General features: G+C 45.1%; 1 pseudogene across 1 annotated transcript; it reads left to right on the forward strand.

Annotated features, from left to right (window-relative positions):
- The first annotated feature begins 18,719 nt into the window (after positions 1-18,719).
- Positions 18,720-19,249, forward strand: LOC309552455 (nucleoside diphosphate kinase A1-like; annotated as a pseudogene). Its single transcript has one exon. The product of its transcript is annotated as a nucleoside diphosphate kinase A1-like (transcript).
- Positions 19,250-25,208: the final 5,959 nt, after the last annotated feature.

Consider the following 25,208-nt stretch of genomic DNA (forward strand, 5'->3'; position numbering starts at 1 on the left):
AGGCTTTTCCTTTGTTACAGGTTAATCCGAACATCTGGTCATTCACCCAGCAAGTAGTGAGGGAAGTACAACAGACCAAGTGGAATAATCTTTTTTTGTCTAATTTGAATAGAGCACAGAGATTGGCAATTGAATCTTTACAAAAAAACCCTACCATAACAATATCACCATCCGATAAGGGAGGTAATGTGGCTGTCATGGACACCACAAACTATGAATGTATGGTTTTGGATATCCTGAGTAATCGGGATTGGTATCGAAAAATTTTGGAATCATACCTGACTAGATTGGTTGTGAAATACAGACAGTTGATTTTTTACGCCTACTCTAAAGCAATAATAGACAAAAAAACTTGGGAATTCCTTAATGTTAGGGATCCAAAGACTCCTACAATGTACACCTTGCCCAAGGTTCATAAAAATCTGGTAAGACCACCGGGACGACCTATAGTCTCGGGCAATGGTAGTCTCACCGAACGTGCCAGTAAATTGGTGGATGACTACTTGCGCCCTCATGTGACGGCCCTACCTTCCCACATTCGGGATACAAGTGACCTCATCAAGGCTATTGATGGGGTCCTTGTTCCCAAAGGAGCTTGGTTGGTGGGCATTTATGTTGAAGCCCTCTACAACTCCATCCCACATCATTGTGGGGTCAGAGTTGTGAAGGGCTTCATCTCAGAAAGAGGTAATTCCTCTGAAAAATACAATGCCTTTGTTGTGTTTCTTTTGCGTTTTATTTTGACCAACAACGTCTTTGTTTTCAAGGGCTCCCACTACCTCCAGGTGCAGGGGGTGGCTATGGGGATGAAGTGTGCCCCCTCCTACGCCAACCTGCACCTGGGGGGGTGGGAGCGCGATCTCTTCTCCGGGGAGGACCTCAGGGATATTCTCTCTTGGGTCCTACTTTGGAGGAGATTTATAGACGATATTTTTATGATTTGGACCAACTCTCTGACCTCTTTATTGGAATTTTTCAATGTTTTAAAGGAGAATGATTTCAATCTCAAGTTTACCACCACATATAGCCAAACAAGCTTAGATTTTTTGGATATAAAAATTTACATTGATAAAGATGGCACCATTGGCTCCACTTTATTTCGTAAAATCACAGCTGTAAATACCATCTTGAATGCAGGCAGCTCTCACCTTATGCCTCTCATATCTAGCATACCCTATAGCCAATATCCTCACCTAAGATGCAATTGCACAAGGTTAGAAGATTTTGAGATGGAGGCTAAGGGTCTAGAGAATCGTCTATTATCTAGGGGCTATAGCAAGTCATGTCTAAAGTCCTATCATAGGGCCAAAGATCAAGACAGAAATGTTTTAATCTATAGAAATAAAAAGAAAAAAGATCTCGGAAACATACGTTTAATTACGCGGTATTCTGGCCAACATAACCATGTAAGATCGATTCTCAAAATCTCCTTGAGGCCGATGAAAAAGTGGCTAAACATATAGGAAATTATCCTATATGGATCAATTGGTACACAGCCATCATACCACATTTTCAAATAGATCACATGGGCGTTTGACAAAAAAAAGGTGTAATTTTTGTAAGTATATGTCAAATGCCAGTGAGTTGATTCTCCCCAATGGGAATAATTACAAACCAACGTTTTATGCAAATTGCCAAACGGTGGGAGTTGTCTACATCATGCAATGTGCCTGCAAGGCCCTCTACATTGGAAAGACTAAAAGACCATTCTTCCATCGCATCCGAGACCATTTCAAATTGGTCCTAAGTAAAAAATTTGAGAGTCCGATTAGTCGTCACATGGGGTTGTACCATGGATTTGACAATAATAAGATGAAATTTTTTGCCCTTGAGCACATTCCACTCCATGAGAGGGGTGAGAGTGTAGATAAAAACCTATTACAACGAGAAACAAAGTGGATCTTCAATCTGGCCGCTACGCGATACCTGGGTATGAATGATACTATAAGTTTCAAACCCTTTCTTTGATATGGTGCTAAAGCAATTTTTCTTTATAAATGTTCTTCTTTTTGCATTGATGTGTTAATTGCATATTTTTCTTCTTTAAGAAATTGTTGCATTGAATAGCTTAGTACGTTTTTGAACTGTATTTTTTTTCTACTTTGCCCATGATGGAGGAGGTTTGTCTCTGGCCCTATTGGTGATTGGGGATGCTTGAGTTTTCCTGTTGCAATTGTGACTCCATATGAGCACCCACGGTGCCTCCTGCCCTGATCTGTTCCCCTGATCTGGATAGGTGGTACCATTTCCAATCTGTTGCCCACTAAACTGACCCAACTTTGTATTGATAAACAATTTTAGGCGCCCCCCTCTGGACAAAAATAATTATAAAAAGAAAAATCTTGTCATTGAATATATATATATATAGTGTTATTTGAACACACTATATTGTTATCAATAATCATATATTTTTGGTAGAGTATGTTCCTCTGAAGATGTGGGTTATCCACAGATAGTGACAATTCGGGATTTTATAGAATCCCCTATTTGGGAATTTATATTCCTTGGAATTCATATCTCTGTTTTATGATTGTTTTTTAAACCGAATGGGGACTTTTGATACTCGTGTGATATACTTTGATATATTTTGGTTAAAGTTCAGAAGGCCTTTTTTGCCTTTGGGGTGTCAAAAATGGCCATTTTCCTATGATAATACTCTCTTTCCCATAGTCAACATGGAACCCGCAGTACCGGCAGCACTATCCGCGCTTGAGCGGTTCTACTTTCAGGTTTCGGCGGATCACGTGACGCCGCTATCCAATGGCGTCGCGCCATTTTTGTAGGGGCCAGCTGAGGCAATTGATTGTTTTTGGCTCTCACTCCGGCGGTGACGTCAGACGCCGCCGGAGTGGAGGAGGTCTAAAAAAGCCAGCGATGTGCCAACAGTCAGCCTGGACTGTTTGGCGATATAGGAGAGAGACCACAGAAAGTTAACTTCTATCTTTCAGTATCTATATTTTTTATGGACTTTGCTAACAGCTCTTTGAGCTGATTGAAGTATGGGAACCCTCTGATGTGGGATCTCCTTGGCTTCTTTCTAGTTGCTATTCTGTATGTTTAGCATCAAGATTAGGACAGTATATTTTAAAATCTGTATTCATCTGCAGGATTCAGGTTGGGGACCTGATGCCTCTGGATGATTTCCTTTTTGGAAGTTTAACCCTGCTTTGACCATACCACACATGCTTGGTTTTTTAGAGCTGGCCATAGACAAGGTAAAAAGGGTTTTTTTTTAAATCCTTTTGTATTTCTATGCTAGCATAGCATCATTAATTGCTTACTAAATGGTTTCTTTTCTGTTCCCATTTTAATATAGTATAATCTCATCAAGCTGATTCTCAGTTCAATTGAGATGTTACTCAGGAGTTAATACACCAGGTGCACGTCCTTGGGCATTAAATGTTGTCCCTCTAATTCCTTTTCCTGACCTTAAGGGTAATTATAAATAGTTGTATAAAACTCTCCCACATGTTATATCTTGAACACTTCTAAGCATTGTCCTACATGAATTGAAAGAAATTTTCTGTTTACTAGTACCATCCTTTTCTTGTGGCTTGGCTCGTTCCTCCTCTATGGTGTTCCGCATGCTTAGCGGGCGACTCTGTCTCTCCTCCTATCCAAGGGCATTATCCATCCACAGCCTCCTCCATACGTGAGCTAAAGTTTAGTTCTTTGAGGTGCGCCTCTTCCTAGTTTGTGTAAACTTCACTGATTTTTAACATCATTGACTATTATATTCATTGATTGTTGTCACTTGGTGTATATACTGTGTATAATTCCTGAAATTTTCACAATATTTCTTATTATACATAGAGTGTTCATTTGTGAAAGATGTTCGTTAGTCTCCTGAAGAAGCCATTCCAAGATGGTAAAACATGTTGAGCAAACATAATCAAGTGCCTTCTCCTTTCTTTTATATGTTTTAAAAGAATTCATGTTTGCATTTATGTCTTCAATAAAATATGTCTGATTATTTTTATACAAAAAAATAATTTTTTTCTCCATAATCTAACAATTATTAGCACCTTTAAAGTCCCATTGTCCTAGGTGTTTGTTCTTTAAAAATAAGATGAATATTTTCCTTATATAAGTGTAAGTAGATGTATAATATAGAAGTTATATTGTAAGATAAGATAGAAAGTATAGTTTAAGATAAGTTGTAGTATGTTTGCCTTTGTTTTTTGTTTGACCATCCAAAAATAAAGGAGTGTGCTTGGCCGGCTATAAGGGGAGGTTGGAGGCCAGATTAAAAAATAAATATATATATATATATATATATATATATATATATATGATGTATAATTACCCCCAATAGATATGATAGAAGTTGTAACCTCTTCAGCCTGCCGAATCTGTACTTCACCGCCAGCTTGTGTATGACTTCTGCCTGCCTGACCATTCTTTGGATTTCGTTTGGATACCGATTCGCCCGATCTGTTGCCGGCCTGATCTCTCTGACTTCGTTTTCGCCTGAATCCTCCGGACTTTACCTCACAGGTACCTAACAGGTATGGTCTGGTATTATTTTAAGGAAAACCCCACACCAAAGTTTAAAAACAAAACAGCGATGGGTCCTCCCCAAAATCCATATCAGACCCTTAGCCGGACATGCAGCATGGCTGGTAAGGAAAGGGGGGAGATGAGCGAGCGTGCCCCCCCCTCCTAAACCATACCAGTCCACATGCCCTCAACATGGGAGGATGGGTGCTTTGGGGCAGGGGGCTCTGCCTCTCCACCCCAAAGCACCTTCCCCATGTTGATAGGGACAACCCTGGGCTGTGGTTGTCGGGTGGCGATTTTGGCTCTGAGGAAGAGGGTCCTCCCTCGAAACACGTAAGCCACATTAGGTTTTGAGGACGCCATCACGCTATCCAGCAGTAGAGAAGTGTCCTGGAAGCGAGCGGTGCCCATTTCCTATATGCTTGTTCATATGCTTGTGAGTATATTGTACGCTACCCTTCTTTGATTTTAATAAACTTTTAAGTGGTAATGCACAAGGTCGGTGCGTCCTTCTCTTGTTTTTTTCCTGTGGTTGTCGGGGTCTGTGGGCAGGGGGCTTATTGGAATCTGGAAGCCCCCTTTAATGATGCCCTTCTTTAACCACTTGCCTACTGGGCACCTAAACCCCCCTTCTGCCCAGGCCAATATTCAGCTTTCAGCGCTGTCACACTTTGACAATTGCACGGTCATTCAACTGTGTACCCAAATGACATTTTTATAATTTTTTCTCAAACAAATAGAGCTTTGTTTTGGTGGTATTTAATTACTACTGTGGGTTTTATTTTTTGCTGAACAAACAAAAAAAGACTGAAAATTTTGAAAAAAAAAAAAAAAAACCAAAACAGTTTTTATAGTTTGTTATAAAATTTTGCAAACAGGTAATTTTTCTCCTTTGTTGATGTGTGCTGATGAGGTGGTTCTGATGGGTCCTGATAGACACTGGTAGGCTGCAGTGATGGGCACTGATAGGTTGCACTGATGGGCACTGATAGGTGGCACTGATGGGCACTGATAGGCGGCACTGGTGGGGACTGATAGGTGACACTGATGGTCACTGATCAGGCGGCACTGATGGGCACTGATAAGGTGGCACTGATAAGGCAGCACTGATTAGGTTGCACTGATGGGCGGCACTGATGGGTGGCAACGATTGGGCACTGATGGGTGACACTGAAGGGCACTGGTAGGTGGCACTGAAGGGCACTAATAGGTGGCACTCATGGGCACTGATGGGCACTATTAGAAGGCACTGATGGGCAATGAAAGGTACTGGTAGGTTACAGTTGGGGCACTGATTGGCATGGATAGGTGGTACTGGTGAGCACTGATAGGTGGCACTGGTGGACACTGATAGGTGGCACTAGTGGGCACTGGCAGATGGCACTGGTGGGCACTGGTAGGCAGAGCTGGTGGACAATGGTAGGTGGCACTGGTGACTGACAGTGTGAGGAGAAAAAAACAGATGATTGCCAGTAGGGATGATCGAACGGTTCGGGTCGACCATCGGTTCCACTGTTTGAAATTTCGGCCGAATTCCGAACTTTTTGCTGAAAAAGTTCGGAATTCGGCAACCAGAACCAACCAAAATGCAATGGGACAGGAACTGGGCTTTAAAAGCCTGTGATTGGACCAGAACCATCAGTAAAGGCCAATTGAGGGGGCAGGAGAATGCTAGGAATGTGATTGGAGTGACTAGGGGGTCCAGAGGCCAATCATTAGTGAATACGCCCCCCCTGTATATAAGATAGCCCCGCCAAATCTCTAGCATTGTAATACAGGGACGTGGAAGAGAGTGGAAGCAGTTCTGTTACTTCTGCTCTCAAAGTGTCATTTAGCAATTATTAGTGTGAGGAAAGGGATATCTAGTGTAGTTAGGGTACTAGTTCCCACTATAGTTAGATTTAATAATCTAGTTTCTGTAGGGAAAGTGTTAAGTGTAAAGGTGACCGTAGTGTAGTGTAGGGTTAACTGACTCTGACTGCTATGGCAGGGTGACAAAACCCTTCCATGTCAGGGTGACCGCTATAGAGAAAAGTTTTTTTTCTCTTAGAACACTTACAGAACAGGATGGTGGCTTCACCCCTGTAACCCTGCTTTTTGTTGCAGGCGTTTATGGGGCTTTTTTGAGGACATGATTGAAGTCAGGCATGACATCTGAACTTCTGTGTAGGGGTATATATACACACACACATGTATGTATATATACACATATATAGGTGTGAAAATAGCAGAAACCTATGCTTGCGCTAATGAAATAATTAACAGGCATACAGTTATGTTCAAAATTATTCAACCCCCACTGAAATTGATTGTTTTGGCCAGTTTGACATTGATTTTGATCATTCAGTCATCCTGCTTACAATTAAATCAAAGAGGCACATGTAGGTCAGACAAATATAACCTAACATTTATAATGAAATAACCACAAATGTCTTTTCTGTGCTCACATCATTATCAGTTTTATTCAACCCCCAAGTGACATTCAATCTTAGTACTTAGTACAACATCCTTTTACAGTTATAACAGCTTTTAAACGTGAAGCATAGCTTGACACAAGTGTCTTGCAGCGATCTACGGGTATCTTCGCCCATTCGTCATGGGCAAAAGCCTCCAGTTCAGTCACATTCTTAGGCTTGTGCACTGCAACTGCTTTCTTTAAGTCCCACCAGAGGTTCTCATTCGGTTTTAAGTCTGGTGACTGTGATGGCCACTCCAAAATGTTCCAGCCTTTAATCTGCAACCATGCTCTAGTGGACTTGGAGGTATGCTTGGGATCATTGTCCTGTTGAAAGGTCCAACGTCTCCCAAGCCTCAGGTTTGTGACGGACTGCATCACATTGTCATCCAATATCTCCTGGTACTGAAGAGAATTCATGGTACCTTGCACACGCTGAAGCTTCCCTGTACCTGCAGAAGCAAAACATCCCCAAAGCATGATTGACCTCCCCCCGCCATGCTTCACAGTAGGCAAGGTGTTCTTTTCTTCATAGGCCTTGTTCTTCCTCCTCCAAACATAGCGTTGATCCATGGGTACAAACAGTTCTAATTTTGTTTCATCAGTCCACAGAACACTATCCCAAAACTTCTGTGGTTTGTCCACATGACTTTTGGCATACTGCAGTCGACTCTTCTTATTCTTTGGAGACAGCAAGGGGGTGCGCCTGGGAGTTCTGGCATGGAGGCCTTCATTGCGCAGTGTGCGCCGTAACTTCAGTACCCACATCTGACAAATCTTTTCTCAGTTCCTCAGCAGTCACACGGGGACTTTTCTCCACTCTACGCTTCAGGTAGCGCACAGCAGTCAAAGTCAGCATCTTCTTCCTGCCACGACCAGGTAGCATTTCAACACTGCCCTTTGCCTTGAATTTGTGAATGATGCTTGCTATGGTGTCTCTTGGTATGTTTAACATCTTTGCAATCTTCTTATAGCCATTGCCCTTCCTGTGAAGAGTAATCACCTCTTCTCTTGTCTTCCTGGACCATTCTCTTGACTTCACCATGTTTGTAACCACACCAGTAAATGTCTAGAAGGAGCTAAGTATCACAGTCATTTTAAAGCTGCCTAATTGGTGCTTATTAGGCTTTATTGCTGCTCCCTGACATCCACAGGTGTTTTCAATACCTGATTGAAAACACTTCAATGAACCTCTGTTCTTCAGAGTGGTAGTCTTTAAGGGGTTGAATAATTGTGTCAATGAAGAATTCACAAAAGAAACCTTTACTACTGTATTACAAAACCAATTGATGTCATTTTAGTTGCATATGGTTCTTTAAAAAGTCCTTGTAGGATTTCATTCTGAATACAATTACAAATGTACACTAAATTTCCTAAACCCTTTACAGCATTGGGGGGTTGAATAATTTTGAACACAACTGTATGTCTCCGCTTCTATCACACCTATATTTTTTTTTTTGGCGCAGGCGTTTTTTTGGGCATTTTTTGGGCGTCTTTGGAGGCAGGCATAACATCTGAACTTCTGTATAGGGGTATATATACACGCACACTTATATGTATTTATACACATACACACATATAGGTGTGATAGGAGCGCAGACATATGCCTGTTAATTATTTCATTAGCGCAAGCATAGGTTTCTGCTACTTTCACACCTATTTATGTGTATGTGTATATATACATACATGTGTGTGTGTATATATACCCCTACACAGAAGTTCTGATGTTATGCCTGCCTCCAAAGACGCCCAAAAAATGCCCAAAAAACGCCTGCTACAAAAACGCCCAGGTGTGTTTTTGCAGCAGGCGTTTTTTTTTTTGGGCATTTTTTAGGGGTCTTTGGAGGCATTCATAACATCTGAACTTCTGTATAGGGGTGTATATATACACAAACTTATATGTATTTATACACATACACACATATAGGTGTTATAGCAGAGAAGCCATATGCCTGTTAATTATTTCATTAGCGCAAGCATAGGTTTCTGCTACATTCACACCTATATATGTGTATGTGTATATATACATACATGTGTGTGTGTATATATACCCCTACACAGAAGTTCTGATGTCATGCCTGACTCCAAACATGTCCTCAAAAAAGCCCAATATAACGCCTGCAACAAAAAGCCGGGTGTAAAAGTAGCGAAGTTACTAACCTGTTCTATATTAATTCTAATACAAACAAACTTTTTGTTTTCTGGTTCTGGACATGCTACAGAGCTGAAACTTCACAGGTACACTTTTTAGACCCCCCAGACACTAAATCCAAAGAAATCTCATTTTTTTTCAATCGTTTTTTCAATAAATGGCTCTCTATCAAAAATGATAATTTTTAAGAACTTTTTTTGTGTGATTAATAGTCCCTGGGGCATGACCCAGAACCCTAGGCACTTTTTAGGGGCATTAATTGGGTTTTAGGGCTTCAAAATGGTGTTTTTTGATTACCGAAGTTCGGGTCCCATTGATTTCAATGGGGTTCTGAAATCCGGGCTGAACTTTCGGGAAGTTCGGGTGTTCTGGTCGAACCGAACTTTTGAAAAGTTCGATCATCCCTAATTGCCAGCTACTGTTTACCTTACATGATTAGCTGTAATTGGCTGACAGCTGATCACGTGGTAAGGGAGTGGGATCGCCCCCTTACTCCGATCTGTGATCAGGCGAGTCTTATGGACTTACTGATCACAGAGCGAGTCGGGCACACTCCACTGGGAGCACGCAGGCAGCTCATACACGGGATGACGTCAATGTACGAACTCCAGGCAATTAAGGTCCGCGCTGTAGCCATCATTCGGCTATAACGTGGGCGGCATCTAGTTAACATAGTACCCCCATCATTCACCAAAAAATTGTACAAAAGTAGAAACCACACGTGACAAATCCTTTATTAAAAAATAAAAAAATAGAGTCCCTCGATGTTAATTCATCATCAATCAGCCCAACACTGACCCTAAAAATAGAAAAAAACAAAAATGCTCTTGTCTTCTGGGAGGCTTCCTGACGTATACATTCTCAGCGCTTTAACATTTCTTATATAGGCAAGGGGTGGGGCCACCTGGTTACGTCACCTGGTGGCACCGGCCCCTTCTCACATTAGGCGACATCATATGACGTCAGAAGGGGACGGGGCCACTGGGTTGGGTTGGCGGGCGGCGTGATTGACAATGGATTAACATCGAGGGACACTATTTTTTAATTTTTTAATAAAGGATTTGTCAAAAACTGTCTAGTGTGGTTATTACTTTTAGTCCACTTTTTTGGTGAATAGGGGTAGTAGGGGTAGTATGTACCTGATACCCATTCACATGGGGGGGCTGGGATCTGGGGGCCTTCTTGGTAAAGGGGGCTTTCAAATTCCGATAAGCCCCCTGCCTGCAGACCCAGACAACCACAGTCCAGGGTTGTCGGGAAGAGGCCCTTGTCCCCATCAACATGGGGACAAGGTGCTTTGGGGCGGAGGAGGCAGAGCCCCTCTGCCCCAAAGCACCCACCCCTCCATGTTAAAGGCATGTTATCTAGTATGGTTCATGGGGGTGCTCGCTTATTCCTCCCCCCTTTTCTGACCTGCCAGGCTGCATGCCCGGATAAGGTTCTGGTATGGATTTTGGGGGTGGACCCCACGCTGTTTTTTTAAAAAATGTTGTTGTTTTTCTCTGTCGCTCATTGACAGACGCAGAATCCATATCTTGATATCCATAGGGTTATACTGCCCCCTACAGGAGTAGGACACTAGGCAGAAAAAAGTTCTGGCCACACCTTTGGGCAGTCCCAGGGGGTATACCCTCTCCCTCCCTGCTATAGGATATCAGTTTTTTTCTGCCTAGTGAGGAGTAAGGACCTAAGTTCCTTGCTGGGATCTCTGGTCCTGGCAAGATTTTTTAGATAAATCTTTTTTTAGTTAGCTTTTTTTCTCCAGTTGTTCCGGTGAGATCTTCAAGCAATAATGCCGGATCTGGGCGACGGGCTGGATGCTGAGATCCAGTGGTCACCCCAGCCGGCCTACGAGCGCATGCAGGCCCAGCTCCGCACTGGGTTGGCCGTGACCTAGTCCCGCTGGACGGGGACTGGCCCGCGGGTTAAACGTCCCGCCGAGTCGCATACGACCGGTCGGCGGCCGAGTCGCATCGTCTCCTTTGGCCGACACCCCCCCCCCACTGGGCGGTGAGGGGTTTTGTTTGGAGGGGCGCCCGCTCTGTTCCAGTAGGGTGAGTACTTGTTCCCCCCTTTCCCTCATGGCTGACTCTGGGGTGGATGCGGGCCCCTCCATGGGATGGTCTAACCCCCACTAATCTGGGTTTCCCTCTGTTTCCCTGTGCACCCCCCTCCTGCGGTGTCCCTCTCCCCCCTCCCCCGAGGGGGGGTATTTGTGTGCATGTGGAGGACGGCTGTTGTGCGGCTACCCAGGGCCTACCTCCCGATCGATCACCTGTTGGTGTTGGTGGGGACCCCCCTTCCTGCCACAGAGCGCGGGGCCGCCATTTTCTTGTAGTCCCTCGTGTGGCTCATGGCGGCGGCCATCTTGGTACACCCAGCTCATTTGTTTGCAGAGCTGGGCTGCTGTGGGAGTTACTGGAGGTGTGTGAGGGGGCGGAGCCCCTCCCTAGACCCGGGAAGATCGCTCCACAGGATTTCCTTTTCATGTGGACAGCGCTGGGAGCAGTCCTTTTGAACTCAGGTGCATCGTGTGGTGAGCCTTTTGGGGGTCTCTCTTCTCTCTCTGCGGGGGTCTCGAGGCACGCTGTCTGACCACTGAGGGGCGCTGTAGCGCTGGGTGACATTTTGCAAAAAAAAAAAATGTTTTTCAATTTTGTCATATTTTGCTGACGGGTTCCCCTGTTGTTGCCATGGACCCTGCTGCACATATGTCCCCACCTGATCCCCTCGAGGTGGCCACAGGGCCCTTCGATTCTCCGCTCACCGTTGATGCACTTTCGGCGGTCCTGGAGTCATTTGTGTCCCGGGTGGAGGTGGCCTGTCAGGGACGAGGGGCTAAAAAGCGACCCCCGCCTACCCCTGTCTCGTCTGATGCCTCAGATTCTGATTCTGAGCCAGTCGCTGCTGCTGCGGGTCCCTCCTCTGGGGCTGCTGTCTCGCGCCCCATCTTCTCTGATAGTGAGGATGACCTTTCTGCCTCCGCCATAGCGCAAGACAAGGCGCTGGTGGACGCACTGATTGTGTCTGTCCGGGAGACCCTAAAACTGGAGGTTGCACCTGCGGATGCAGCTGATACGGAAATTGCCTTTGGCACGCGCAAGCCCTCCAGGGTGGCGAAGGTTTTTCCCTTTCCCAAATGCTTTGAAGATATCATTAAAAAGGAGTGGGTCCGTCCAAAACGACCCCCTGGGATGCCCAAACGGATTGCTAGGCGCTACCCGTTTGAAGAGTGCCTCCTTAAGAAATGGACGGTGCCACCTTCGGTGGATCCGCCGGTTTCCAGACTAAATAAGGCTACTGTTATCCCGTTGGAGGATTCCCCGTCCTTTCGGGATAAGGTTGATCGTAGGGCGGAATCTGTGTCCCGCTACATATTCTCCCTGGCAGGGTCGGGCCTTGAGGCCAGTGTTTACCATTGCTCTGGTTTCGCAGACGTTGACGGAATGGGCCAAGTTGTTACGCCGTGACCTGGAGGGGAGAAGTCTCCCCCCTGCCGTGGTGGAGTTGCTGGAGCAGATGGTGCAAGGGCTACAGTTTGTTTGTGACGCCGCGCTGGACGCTGCTCCATTGCTGGGGCGTTTGTCGATCTCGGCAGTGGTCCTCTGGCGCATGCTATGGTTGAAGTGCTGGTCGGCGGATCAGGCTTCCAAAAAAGCCTTGACTGATCTCCCTTTTCAGGGGGATCACTTGTTTGGTGCTACCTTGGATGAGATTATCAAGGGTCTCACTGGGGGCAAGAGCACCTTTCTACCACAGGCTACTAAGGGTAAGGAACCTCGTTGCAGAGGGGGACCTTCCTTTTCATCTCACAAGAAGTTTTTTCGCTCCTCCGGGGAGGGTGACAAGGCGAAGTCCTCCAAAGCCCCCCCCCCCCGGGGGGTTTCAAGAGACCCTGGTCTGGTAAGCAAAAATCCGGTCCTTCCAGACCTGAGGATAAGACCACTTCAGCCTGAAGGTGCGCCCCCACCCATATCAGGGGTGGGGGGGCGTCTTCGCCGGTTCCCGGACCCGTGGCTCTCCAGGATTCAAGACAAATGGGTTCACGAGGTCATACGGTCGGGATACAAGATCGAGTTTCGATCGCTTCCACCGGTGCGGTTCTTCCCTTCCAATATGCGACTGTCCCCGGAACGCCTAAAGGCTCTGTTGGGGGCAGTGTAGGACTTGATGCAACAAGGAGTGGTGGTTCCGGTTCCCTGTGGAGAACATTTTCGGGGGTTTTTACTCAAACCTGTTCACAGTGCCCAGGAAAGAGGGCAAGGTGCGTCCAATTCTGGACTTAAAGGCGCTCAATTGTTTTGTCCGGGTGCAAAAATTCAAGATGGAGTCCATTTGCACAGTGGTGGCCTCCCTGCATCAGGGGGATTTTCTGGCGTCCATAGACATCAAGGATGCCTAGCTTCACGTTCCCATTTATGCAGGACACCAGCGTTTTCTGCACTTTGCTGCGGGAGAGGACCATTATCAGTTTTTGGTGTTACCCTTTGGTCTCGCCTCTGCTCCCCGGGTCTTCGCAAAAGTTTTGGCCCCAGTTCTGGCGCTGTTGCGGCAGCGGGGAATATCGATTCTGGGCTACCTGGACGACCTCCTCCTCCGTGCGGAGTCTCCGCAGGCTCTGTTGTCAAACTTGGAGATCACCATGACCTCTTTGGAAGAGTTCGGGTGGCTGGTGAACCTGCAGAAGTCATCCCTGGTTCCCTCCAGGAGGCTGGACTATCTGGGCCTGACTTTGGATGCGTCCTTGGCCAAGGTGTTTCTCCCTGCGGAGAAACTCCAGAAGATTCAGTCGACGACTCAGTTGTTACTGTCCGCCAACTGGCCGTCCCTTCGGACTTGCATGAGGGTCCTGGGACTGATGGTGGCATCTTTCGAGGCAGTACCTTTTGCTCAGTTTCATACGCGGACTCTCCAAAAGGAGATTCTTCTCAAATGGAACCGGAATCCCCATTCCCTGGACAATCGGATCCGGCTGAGCGAGCGGACCAGGGAGTCTCTGGTTTGGTGGCTTCGGTCTCCGATGCTCAGTCAGGGGAAGTCCTTTCTTCCGATCTATTGGACGATTGTCACCACGGATGCCAGTCTATCCAGGTGGGGAGGGGTTCTTGGCAGGCTGTCTGCTCAGGGGCTCTGCTCCCTGGAAGAATCCAGGTTGCCGATAAATGTGTTGGAACTGAGAGCGATCAGGCTTTGCCTGGTTCACTGGACCGAGCATCTTCGGGGCTGCCCGGTTCGGATTCAGTCGGACAATGCCATGGCCGTGGCTTATGTCAATCACCAGGGGGGCACCAAGAGTGTTCTGGCGGCCGTGGAAGTAGCCGGCATTCTTCATTGGGCGGAACGGTTTTTTCCGGCTCTTTCCGCAGTTCACATTCCGGGCGTGGAAAATTGGCAGGCGGACTTTCTCAGCCGTCAGACCTTGGATCAAGGGGAATGGTCTCTTCATCCAGAGGTGTTTCACCAGTTGTGCCTTCGTTGGGGCACCCCGGATGTGGATCTGTTGGCATCTCGGCTCAACAGGAAGGTGCAGAGGTTTGTAGCCCGTTCCCGCGATCCTCTGGCGGATGCCACAGATGCACTAGTTGCTCCATGGGGGCAGTATCAGCTGCTGTATGCCTTTCCTCCTCTCAAGTTGCTGCCGAAACTTCTTCGCAGGATAGAGGCGGAGGGAATTCCAGTCATCCTTGTGGCTCCGGACTGGCCTCGTCGGGCCTGGTACGCCGACTTGGTCAGGCTGGTCGCGGACGCTCCTTGGCGACTTCCTCTCAGGGAGGATCTGCTGTCTCAGGGACCGATCTTCCATCCTGCTTTACGGTCGCTGGCTTTGACGGCTTGGCTGTTGAGAGCCAGGTGCTGAAGGACAGGGGTTTGTCTGCTTCAGTTATTCCTACTCTGATTAAAGCGAGGAAAGTGACTTCCAGAAAGATCTATCATCGCACATGGAAGTCTTATATCGCGTGGTGTGAGTCCCTCGGGGTTCCTCCACGTTCTTACTCGGTGGCTCGGATATTGGCCTTCCTGCAACGGGGGGTTGAGCAGAAGCTGGCCTTGAGCACTATCAAGGGTCAGGTTTCAGCATTGGCGATCTTCTTCCAGAGGCCACTGGCTACTCATTCTTTGGTGCAGAATTTCATCCAGGGGGTGCGGCACCTGGTTCCTCCGGTGCGCGCGCCCTTGCTGCCCTGGGACCTTAATTTGGTGTTGTCGGTTCTCCAGAAACCTCCCTTTGAGAATATTAGGGAGATTCCCTTGCTTACCTTATCCCAGAAGGTGGCCTTTTTGGTGGCTATCACTTCTGCACGCAGGGTGTCGGAACTGGCTGCGTTGTCCTGTCGTTCCCCCTATCTGGTGGTTCATAAGGATAAGGTGGTTCTTCGTCCGAATCCATCCTTCCTTCCTAAGGTGGTTTCCGACTTTCACTTGAATGAGGATATTGTGTTGCCTTCCCTGTGTCCTAAGCCCAGTCATCCTCGGGAGTTTGCGTTACACTCCTTGGATGTGGTTCGGGCGATCAGGGTGTACTTGGCTACTACTGACTCTTTTCGTAAGGATGATTCATTTTATGTGATCACGGATGGCCCTAGAAAGGGGTTGCTTGCGTCTGCTGCGACTATCTCCACATGGATCAGACAGACGGTGGTGCAGGCTTATTCTATTAAGGGTCAGGTTCCTCCGTTCCCTGTTAAGGCACACTCTACTCAGGCTCTTAGTGCTTCCTGGGCCTTCAGCCATCAGGCGTCGGTGCTTCAGGTTTGCAAGGCGGCTACCTGGTCCTCGGTTCATACCTTTACTAAATTTTATAAGGTTGATGTGATGGCATCGGCGGATGCCTCTTTTGGCCGCAAGGTTTTGCAGGCTGCTGTTTGAGGGGACCTTGGTCTACCTCGGGGGTTCTGTTTTTTCCAGGTGGGTCTCATCTTCTTGTTTCGATGAGTCCTCGGTTCTTCTGGTTGGCTCTGTTGGCCTTCTGGATTGGGTTTTTTTTCTGTTATCCCACCCCTCATTTATGGCACTGCTTTGGGACGTCCCTATGGATAGACAGAGAAAACTGGATTTTTGACTTACCGTAAAATCCTTTTCTCTTAAGCTAATTGACAGACGCAGTACCCGCCCCTCTATTTTGAGTTGGGTTGGTATGAGTCTCTGACACTGCTTTGTTACATAACTGACATCCTATAGCAGGGAGAGAGAGGGTATACCCCCTAGGACTGCCCATAGGTGTGGCCAGAACTTTTTTTCTGCCTAGTGTCCTACTCCTGTAGGGGGCAGTATAATCCTATGGATATCAAGATATGGATTCTGCGTCTGTCAATGAGCTTAAGAGAAAAGGATTTTACGGTAAGTCAAAAATCCAGTTTTTTTCCTTATTTTTTTCTTTTCCGCCACTATTATTTTTTATTCAGCTGTCAGCAGGGAAACCCATTGACAGCTGAGGACTCATCGGTTGTTAAGGACACCGTGGCCGGCTTCCTGGCCCTGCTCCTTAAAAACCAGCTTACACTGTGCCCTGATTGGGCGAAGCTTTGCCCAATCAGGGCGCAGAATGCACTGTTTTTTGTTTTACCATCTAGAAATAAAGAAATGTGCTTGGCTGGCTATAAGGGGAGGTTTTTTTTTCTGGTTTAACTGTGCTATGTCAATTACTGTATAAGGAAAGGTTGGAGGCCAACTAGAAATAATTTTCTTTTTTTTGGAAAAAGCGGTGTAGTGTCACTTTTTTTTCACCTGACGTGTTCTAATGCCTTTAGTTATACTTTAAGCACTTGAAGACCAGTCTTTTTTTCTGACACTTTTCATATACTGTACATGTAAAAAGCAGTATTTTTTGCAATAAAAGCCCCCAAACATTTCATATTTTTTAAAGCAGAGTCTCTAGAGAATAAAATGTTGGGTGCTTCAACTTTTTTATGTCACATAATATTTGCGCAGAGGTTTTTTCCAAACACAATTTGTTGCAAAAAATACACTGAAGGGCTGGTGCTATAATTATTATTCTCAATCTGACGTTCATGGTGATACCTCACGTATATGCTGCGATCGCTGTTTACAATGCGGGGCAGAATTTTTTTAAATTCTATTTAGTTATTTATTTATGCTGTACCTTTTAAAAGAAAAAAAAATGATACTTTTATTGTTATCACAAGGAATGTAAAAATCCCTTGTGATAGCAATATACAATGACAGGTCCTCTTTACTGAGACATCTGGGGTCTATTAGATGTTTCCTTTGCCCTTAAAAATGGCTTCAGATCATACCAAGATTGATATGATCCAATGCTTTTTACAAACCAATAATGGTTTATTTACAACCAGCAAAATCAGACATGAGTAAATACTTGTCTCTCCAGATTTCTTAGACAGTAGAGATATTCAGGGCCATTATGGTCTCTGATCAGCTCTATAGTCAGCTGGCTGACCCACTGGCTGCAATCCTGGATTCCCAGGGGGGATGGGAGAGCCCAGGCAGGCTACTTAGCTGCTAGGATTGCTTTTACTAGAAAGTGTTCTGGCAGCTGAATAAAAAACAATACCAAGATGATGCCATCATCCCACTACAACCACTCAAAGTTGGGCGACGTGCAGATAGTTGCCCGACGGCAAGCGTTTAGGTCTCTATGGTCATATAAACATGCTTTCCCCAAGAAGCCATAAAAACCAAATCAAATTGGCTTTTAATAATAACTTTTTTAAATTATCATTTTTAATCATTTTTTAGCTGTTTACAAGATATTTTCTTTTACTTTTACGCAAAATGATATGCCTAGTGAAACTGATAAATTCAATTGTTTACGTGATATTGAGAGTTATTTTGAAGTTCAAATGCAAATGATCATGCTTTTTTCTCAGCACTTCCTGTTTCTTGTGTGCGAACCACAATACCACCACAACCATAACTGTAGAATGTTAAATATAGATCCAAACTAACTGCAATTTAAGTGGAATTAGAGTGGAGAAAATGCGTATTAGGCAAATGTCATGTTAATCATAGATGGAAGTTTTTTGACTGGTCCAAAAATATGAAAGCAATTCTTGATATAATCTTTGAACATACAGTAGATAATGACATAATATGAAAGCTAAAAACTTCTGTAAAGAAAAATTCTAAAACACAGAGGATAAAAGCCCAACTGTTTATTTGGTTGGCCGAAGATCAAATATAAAATTGTTAAATTGCCAAACACTGGACTATTCCTTATATCAGTTATAAGATCATTACATAAATGCCTACCTTGGGACAATTAATTCAAGGCTGTCATAGGTTATCTGCACATTTAAAAAGCAAAATTACCAGCCAAGCTACAGAGATGAGACCAAATAGAAGCAAAGCAAAATTCACTAAAAATACTGTACAACCTTGTCTTCAGGTATTTAAATGTCATCACTCCATCACAAATACAATAATTAGCAAACAGGAGAAATAATTTTAATGAAAGCAGTCCAGTATCAGGTGACTCCAAGGAGAATGATGTACTACTTTGTGAAAGCCATTTTTTACATTTGCATTTTGGAGTCTATTTAAAAATGTTTTCACATATGATTTACACAACCTTCACCCAGGATTTACACATTTTTTTAATTAAATAAAATTACTTCTTTCCCTTCCAGTTTCTCCAGGTGAAAGAGAACAGGAATGGCTGCCAACAAGGAATGCACCTTTATTGCTATCAAGCCAGATGGTGTCCAGAGAGGACTCATCGGAGATATCCTCCAACGCTTCAAGCAGAAGGGCTTCCAGTTTGTGGCTATGAAGTTTCAGCAGGCCAGTAAAGAGCACCTGCAAAAGCACTACATCGACCTGAAGGACCTGCTGGGAGAGACTAACCCAGTTGACTCCAAACCCAGCACCATCAGGGGGAGACTTCTGCATACAGGTTGGAAGGAACATTTGTCACGGCAGTGACTCAGTGGAAAGTGCCAAGAAAGAAATTGCCTTGTGGTTCAAAGAGGATGAACTGGTTGAATACATCAACTATGCCCAAAAGCGGCTGTATGAGAACTGAGCTGCCCTCCACTGGCCACCCAGTTGTCCGTTAACTGCTCCTCAAAGTATTAATAACCCGCAATTGCCTCTCTACCTTGTCATGTTCTGGCAGTTCAGAGTGACATCACAGCACTTTTATTCCAATAAATCCTTAAAATTGGTGTAAAAAAAAAATGAAATAAAATTAGAAAATGTGTGACCTTTCAGTGGAAGTTTTGTGAATCTTGGGTGAAAATATTTTATATCAATAGACCTCTTGACCTTGACCTTGACCTTGACTTGGTCATGTGTGTGTTACCCTCAAATGATGTAGAAGTGCTTTTTGCAAAGTTGTATGTAAATTGATAAGAACACTTAATTTTTCTAAAGCCATCTATACAATGCTAAATTTCTCTTGTTCAACCTGCAAGCATTTCTGCTGCATGCACCTGCCACATTCTTAGCAACCAGTGATGTCACACAGCCCCACTATTTACCTGGAATGCTTGGCCTAGTAAACAAAGGGGCAGGGATAGCGCTGACATCACTGACCAAACATGGCTACATGACCTTCTTAGAGCAATGACATTGTGCAAATACTCTATACCCATGGCTATATTTGGTCAATCACGTCACCCAGGAGCAGTGTTAATTTTGACATTCAATTTTGATTTAGTTTTAGTCATAGCCTTTTGACTAAAATGCAATTTTAATTTTAGTCATCTGCAATTGTTTTAGTTTTAGTCGTATTTTAAGTCGACTAATATCTCCAGTACATTTTATTCAAATAAAATAATTTTAGTCAACTAAAATCAAAATGTGTTTAGTTAAATTGTAAAACATTTTTTAAACATTTCTATAGAATTTCCAAACTCATATACTCCTGGAGTAAAAAATCTAATATTTTGTTATTATTTATGGTATTAAGGTTTGAACAACTCACAGATACAGATTTAGCCACTCTGGACGGTGTGAGGAGACCTGTAATGCTGCACAGTGCTATGGACAGTGGTCTGTCTGAGGAGGCCTGTAATACTGCACAGTGCTCTGGCTGGTGGTCTGAGAGGCCTGTAATGTTGCACAGTGCTCTGGATGGTTGTCTGAGTGGAGGCCTGTAATGCTGCACAGGGCTCTGGAGGGTGGTCTGAGGGGAGGCCTGTAATGCACAGTGCTCAGGAAGCCGGTGGTCAGAGATGACCTGTAATGCACACAGTGCTCTGGACAGTGGTCTAAGGGGAGGGTTGTAATGTACACACTCACAGTGCTCTGCTCAGGATGGTCATGAGTTGGGACTCTCATCGGGTGGCCTGGAATACACAGTGCTGCTCTGGATGGTCATCCAAGGAGACCTGCAATGCTGCACAGTGCTAACTGCTAAGTAGTAAGCACGCTACAGATTTTCTTGCTTGCTGGGAGCAGAAGTGCTCACAGGCTCTATACAGACAGAGCTCCATGGAAACCGAAAGTTCACGAGGGTAAACGTCCCTCCCTCACATTTTTATTTCATTTTCATTTGTTAATGAAAACGGAATTGATTTTCGTCAAAGATTATATCAGTGGACAAAAATGTGGTGTACTTTTCATTTAGTTTTCGTCACTGTAAAAAGGCCGCTGATGAAAATTTTGATGAAAATGTTTTTGTTGATGAAATTAACCTTGCCTAAGAGATCCTGTTCCTTTGTTCACAGTTAGCACTGTGTAACGCTCCTGCGTTTTATGTATGATGTGGATTTTCAGCTGCAGAAATATTCCACTTCAGTAGTCATGTAGAGAAAGGCTGAGACACCAATCCCAACTCCCAATGACTCATCATCTGTGGATGATCTCAATTCAGCAAGTAAATACACACACTCAATAAGATGTTTCCTAGAGTGACTTATGTATATAGTAACACAGTGATGATAGGCTGAAGAGACAGGTTGGGTAGAGATGGTAGATGACAGACACTTGAAAGGAAATGTTCTTGAAAGTAAGATAGTAGCAGATGGGATGCAGATAGGTTTAGCAATCATGTATGGTAGCAGATGACAGAGTAGCAGGTGGACATACAAGAGAGATCAACCCAGTGCAAGAACAGGTGGTAGTAGGCTCAAGAGCTAGCAATCTTAGATAATGCAGATGTAGTAATAGTCCTTAGTATGCAGAGCTAGATAGTGTAAGCTTTAGTATGAAGGTTATAGAGGTTTCCCCTGTGGGGTACTTATCACTAATAGCAATGTAGCAGAGGAGAGGTTCGGCAAGAGCGGATGATCCGGTAGCGGGATACAGGGATCAGCGCAGCGTGGTTCCGACAGCGAGGTATGCTTGCAAGCATGAGAGGTTCAAGACAGGTTAGCATCAAGGCACAAAGCAGTTTGAACGAACACATGTGAGTGAGAGCCGGCGATCTAAATAGCCATCCAGTCCGGCGCTCAGTGATGACAGCATCAGTCTTAAAGGTGTATGCGCACCTTACCAAAAGAGAACGGTGGGGCGCATACACTTATGAAAGAGTAATTAGGGTACCCAAAGGTACCAGAACATTACAGTACCCCCCCTTAAGGCTGGCTCCTGAAGGCCTCTGGAGCTGGTTTGTCTGGGTACTTCGCATGAAAATTGCGGATTAATCTAGAGGCATGTATGTCAGAGGTGTTTAGCCAGGTGTCGTCTTGGGGCCCATAGTTCTTCCATCGAACCAAGTACTGAAGTCTTCCTCTGTGGATACGAGAATCCAGAATCTCTTTTATCTCATATTCTTCTCCACCTTCAACTTGTACAGGAGGAGGAGGTGGGATAGTAGGCCTTATTCCTTGGTCAGGAACATGGGGCTTCAGTAGCGACACATGGAAAATGGGATGTATTTTGAGGTCTATTGGCAATGTAAGCTGTACTGCAGCTTTTCCAATAAGTTTCTTGATTGGGAAAGGTCCCAAGAACAGAGGTCCAAGCTTTTTGCTAGGGATTTTCAGTCTTAAATTTTTTGTTGAGAGCCAAACGAGGTCCCCGATAGCGTACTGAGGAGAAGGTCTTCTGCGAAGATCATAGTACTTCTTTTGTTGACTATGAGCGTGTGCAATGGTAGTATTAAGCAAACCCAGAGAGTCCTTTATTTGGGTAAGATAGTCTGAGGCTACTGGGTTATTTGAAGGAAGGATGCGTGGTGGAAGAATAGAGGGATGAAACCTATAGTTCAAGTAGAACGGACTCTGCTTGGTCGTACTGTGGGTTGCGTTGTTGTAGGCAAATTCTGCCAGAGGGAAAAGATCCACCCAATCATCCTGTTGGTAAGAAGTGTAACAACGTAAATATTGCTCGATGCATTGGTTGACTCTTTCAGTCTGTCCGTTGGTCTGCGGATGGTACGGAGAAGTGAGCTTCCGCTCGATCCGTAGTATGTGACATAGTTCTTGCCAGAACTTGGAAATAAATTGTGATCCACGGTCAGACAGAAGAGTTTTTGGGATACCATGTAACTTAAAGACATGTTTCATCAGGAGTTCTGCCGTTTGTTTGGACGAAGGTAGTCTGCGAATAGCAATGAAATGTGCCATTTTTGTCAGATGGTCCACTGACACTAAGATGGTATTAAATCCTTTGGAAGGAGGCAATTCCACTATAAAGTCCAAGGACACAACTTCCCATGGAGTTTGGGGTATTGGTAGACTGCATAGTAGACCGGATGGTCTCGTAGTGTCAATTTTGGACCTGGCACAGACATTGCATGAAGAGACGAATTTTTGTATAGATGTTTTCATGTCAGGCCACCAGAATTGCCTGGTAATCAGATTAAGAGTCTTTGTCATACCCATATGTCCTGCCATAGGCACATCATGCGATAATTCCAAGATCTTGGTGCGTATGGTAGGTGGTATGTAAAGTTTGTCGTTGTAGTAGAGGAAGCCTTCTGCATCAGTATTTAGTTGTGGTGGGGGTGAATCCAAACTTATACCATGCAAAACCTCTTCCTTCAAGGAACGGACAACTCCAATAATGCGTTTGTGAGGTATTATAGGAACGGAAGGGATTTCAAAGTAGTTTTCTTCAGTTAGTCGTGATAGTGCATCCGCCTTTTTGTTCTTATCTGCAGGTGTGTAGGTCACTAGGAAGTTAAACCTTAGAAAGAATAGTGACCATCGTACCTGTCGGTGAGGGAGAGTTTTGTTAGTCTGAAGATATTGGAGATTTTTATGGTCCGTGTATATAAGTATTGGTAATTGGGTGCCTTCGAGTAGATGTCGCCAATTCTCCAGAGCCAATTTTATAGCAAGCAGTTCCTTTTCACCCACGGGGTAATTTATCTCTGGACTGCTTAGGGATTTAGAAAAAAAGGCGACTGGATGAAGTGGTGAAGTGTGAGTTGGTCGTTGGGAGAGTATTGCTCCTACTGCCATGTTTGACGCATCTACTTCCAGAATGTATTGGAGGGATGGGTCTGGATGGCGTAATATGGGAGCAGAAGTAAACCTTGTCTTTAACAGGTGAAAAGCTTTATTTGCTTCATCTGACCATTTGAATGTTTTTTTAATGCTAGTGAGCTGTGTGAGGGGTCTCACAATGGCAGAGAAGTTTCTGATGAACTTCCTGTAGAAATTCGAAAATCCAAGGAATCGCTGTAGCGCCTTGCGTGTGGTTGGTGTAGGCCAATCCTGAATGCAGGATATCTTACTCATGTCCATCTCGATTCCTGTTTTGGATATGATGTAGCCTAGAAACAGTACCTCTTCTTTATGAAACAAGCATTTTTTCAGTTTCACATAAAGGTTGTGTGCAAGCAATCTCGATAATACTAGTCTTACATGTCTTATGTGTTCAGACAGGGATCGTGAATATATAAGTGTAGCACCACCCCCGCAGGAGCTGCTGATTATATTATTGGGTCTACACCCTGCCTAACAACCCAATCAAATTGGCTCGATCCCTCCTCAGGCACAACTGACCCAGAATAGGACTGGACCAGTGGCGGAGCCAGAGGGCTAGCTGGGGTGGCAATTGACACCCCAGACAACATCCTTGCCACCCCTGTTGCCACCCCGCTCGCTTATGCCCATAACATTAGCTGAACGAGCTGTGCAGCAAGTTCTCTGTGACTGTGTGCAGGGGCGGACTGACCATTCGTGCGGCGTCAGAGGGGGGGCCCCATAAGAGGCTCAGCAGTCTGTCCCTGGAGGTGCCCACACAGCTCGCACTGCAGAATGGAGGACATCTGTGCTCCAATAATGCAGTGAAGAATGGATCCTTGCCGGCGGTGGATGCGGCTATAGGAGAGGAGTTAGGTGCTGGCCGGGATCACAGTGCTTTAATGGAGCTGTGGGGATGATGATAGTGACAGGCGCTCCGGCCATCTCTCCTCCCTGAAGAATTCAGCTGAGGGGCGGGGCCACACATCCATGCCGTGGGGGACAGCCAGGAGATCGTCGGATGCTGCAGACTAAGGCAGAGTGAAGAGAGTGGAAGAGGTCTCGGAGGAGCCAGCCACCCATCCCCCAACCACCCTGACCTGTGTGCAGAGCCAGAGCAGCAGCAGCAGCAGCAGGTCAGACAGTGTAAAACATTTTTGTCACTGACAGGGATTGTGGTGTTCGAAGTTGATTTCTTGACTGAAAACAGAGATGTAAATACATGTCTAATGCTTCCAGGACTTCAACTTTTTTTTTTACAGACACTTAGATTTACACTGGTGCAATGGAAGACATTGCATGTGATTTGCACCACACTGCTGTGCAAATCACATGCGATGTCTTTGCAATGCGAATTCAGCCATACAGATTGTACAGATTGTATGGCTGAATTTGCATTGCATTTGGATCATGCAAGACCCTTTTTTGGTCTGCCCCAGAATCAGATCGCGTGGGTGTTCACACCTATGCGATTCCATTCCTGCCTGAACTGACAGTTTGCATTGCAATATGTGAACTAATCTGGGGGTATCGTTACCTTTGTATTGACACTCCCAGCGATTCGCATATGGCAGTGTGAACTGCCTGCGAGTCGGGTGCAATGCGGGAACCCACAGTGGATTTGCAGGGTTACCGCATCGCACCAATGTGCAATGTGAACCGACACTTGGAAAGGAAACCATAACTCCTGAAAATCCACTGTGGGTTCCCGCATTGCACCCGACTCGCAGACAGTTCACACTGCCATATGCGAATCGCTGGGAGT

The sequence above is a fragment of the Pelophylax lessonae genome (assembly GCF_965119305.1).
Source record: "Pelophylax lessonae genome assembly, chromosome: 4".
NCBI classification, from domain to species: domain Eukaryota; kingdom Metazoa; phylum Chordata; class Amphibia; order Anura; family Ranidae; genus Pelophylax; species Pelophylax lessonae.